Raw genomic sequence first — 2,500 nt, forward strand, 5'->3', positions numbered from 1 at the left:
AATACAAAGAAAGAGCAAAAAAAAAAAAAAAGGCAGACCTGTTGGCATCTTCTAAGCTGTCTGTTATAATTTACACTATCTTCTCCAAAACAAATTGAGCAGGACAGGAAACCGAATTGCTCCTCCCAACCCGCTGCTCTCCCAGGTGCATTTCGAGACAATGAGAAAATCTATTCATTATAGGTTAGTTGTGTGGAAATATTTCCAGAAGAAAAGAACTATACTGCAACCAGTACCCAGCCGAAACTTATTCCCGTGCAGGGGATCTAACCCAGGCCTTGCGGGTGAGAGCCGCGTATCCTAGCCACTAGACCACACGGGAGCTGCGAAATCTTAGAAAACCTGCTTTGATTTTCTAATTTCCTCAAGATGTAAGGCAGTGAAAAATGAAGATGTTATTAATTATACATTTATGTTTGCCAGTATGCGTGTCTGCGCAAACACATGCACGATCGCATGAGCGAACATACACAGACAGGGATTTTCCGCAGCAGCAGCAGTAACAACAACAACAACAACAACAACAACAACAACAACAACAACAACAACAACAACAACAACAACAACAATGATACTACTCCTAGTTGCAGTAGTAATTTTCTTCCATGTAGCGTGGCCTTACGCAACACTAAAAACATGCCGCCTGCATGAAAACAAAATCTTGCATGAGTAGCAGCACTTACCCGCCACAGCCATCCCATCGACAAACCATAAAGACAAAACCGAGTCTTAATGGAGATAAAAAAGAATAACAACAATAGCAATAACATTAGTAATAATGACAATAACTAGTCCAAAAGAGTAGAGAAAGGACAAGGATCGAGAAACAAAGGCCTACAATATTTTGTTCTGTCTTTAAAGGATACAAAGATGATATATCACATTCTCATGGGTGTTTTTTTTTTTTTTTACAGATGGTGCAGAGTCCTTACTACAAGAAACAAACACCCTTGAAAACCACAATAACAATACACCCAGTTGAAATTATTCGAGATACGAGTAAAGCGTCATTTAAGAATAACGTCAAGTAAAGAATGATGATGAACGTCTGGATCAAAGGCCCTGGAGGGGAATGACACTGATAAGGTAACGAGGGGCGTGGCATGCTTGGGGGAGTGTTACGTGGGAAGCAGTGTGATCGACAAAGCACTGTATGTAGCTCTATAAAAAGACACACAAACGAAAATACACACAAACTATTCCTCCTCATGCAGGCCCTTTTGCGTCAGTACGTGTGTGTGACGGTGTGATGGGGGCAGGACACGGCAGGTAAGGGCCAGAGAAGAGGGTACCACGTCTGCCCCTCACCTGTGCCGCCTCAGTCCTCACAAAAGCAACATTCCAGTCTTCTTTTTTTCCCGTAGATTTAGTAAGCGGGAATATTTCTTTTTCTTGTTGTCACGTCGAGCTATTTTTAAAGTCCCGCTGCTCATCGATCGCTGGGGGAGAGGTATTGATGTATCTTGCATAACACGCGCACATGCACGCACGCACGCACACACACACACACACACACACACACACACACACACACACACACACACACACACACACACACACACACACACACACACACGTACCTACGCACGCACACACCAACGCACGCCTGTAACACGCACACACGCATGTACTACTACAGTTGCATGTACTACCCAAACACGCACGCACGCATATGAACGCACGGACCCATGCATGCACCGCAGACGTGCGCGCTTAAACACACACACACACACACACACACACACACACACACACACACACACACACACACACACACACACACACACACACACACACACACACACACACACACACACACACACACTTAAAGATATGTGAGAGACACGCGAACCCATAATGTGATTGTTGCTCAAAATAGAACACTGACGTAAGTGATAAAACATGCACACACACACACACACACACACACACACCACACACACACACACACACACACACACACACACACACACACACACACACGCGTCATAACATCGGCAGGTAAGTGCAAGTGGTACCGTGTTACCGAACCTTTTCTTTTCCCTCTGTCTAATAATTTTCTCCTTCTATTTTAATCACTTGCGTCACAGAGGCTCTTGAGAAGGAGAAAGAAAAGAGGGAGGTCTGCCTTGCCCTGCGCCACCATATAATGAAGCGAGTCACGCTGTGTCATTAGCACCGAGGACTGTAAACATAGATCACGAGGCAAGTTAGACACGTCACTTTCAGTCTAAAAATACCCAGCTGTCCTTAAAATAGAAGAGGGTGTGGCCATCCCGTCAGGCGATGGATAATTAAAGTTCCATTCTTCTACTTTTTTCCCAATGCGCGCGCGCGCGAGAGAGAGAGAGAGAGAGAGAGAGAGAGAGAGAGAGAGAGAGAGAGAGAGAGAGAGAGAGAGAGAGAGAGAGAGAGAGACTATAGGGGTGTAAACATACTAAATTTATCATATTCTCAATTTCATCACATTAGTTTCCATGGAGGTTAACAAATAAACAAT

The 2,500-nt window shown here is 44.3% G+C and overlaps 1 non-coding gene across 1 annotated transcript; it reads right to left on the reverse strand.

The window, feature by feature from the left end:
* Positions 1 to 250: 250 nt before the first annotated feature.
* Positions 251 to 322, reverse strand: Trnae-cuc (transfer RNA glutamic acid (anticodon CUC)). Its single transcript has one exon. It is a non-coding gene; the product is annotated as a tRNA-Glu (tRNA).
* Between the last annotated feature and the right edge of the window lie 2,178 nt (positions 323 to 2,500).

The sequence above is a fragment of the Scylla paramamosain genome, chromosome 6 (assembly GCF_035594125.1).
Source record: "Scylla paramamosain isolate STU-SP2022 chromosome 6, ASM3559412v1, whole genome shotgun sequence".
In the NCBI taxonomy this organism is placed as follows: Eukaryota; Metazoa; Arthropoda; class Malacostraca; order Decapoda; family Portunidae; genus Scylla; species Scylla paramamosain.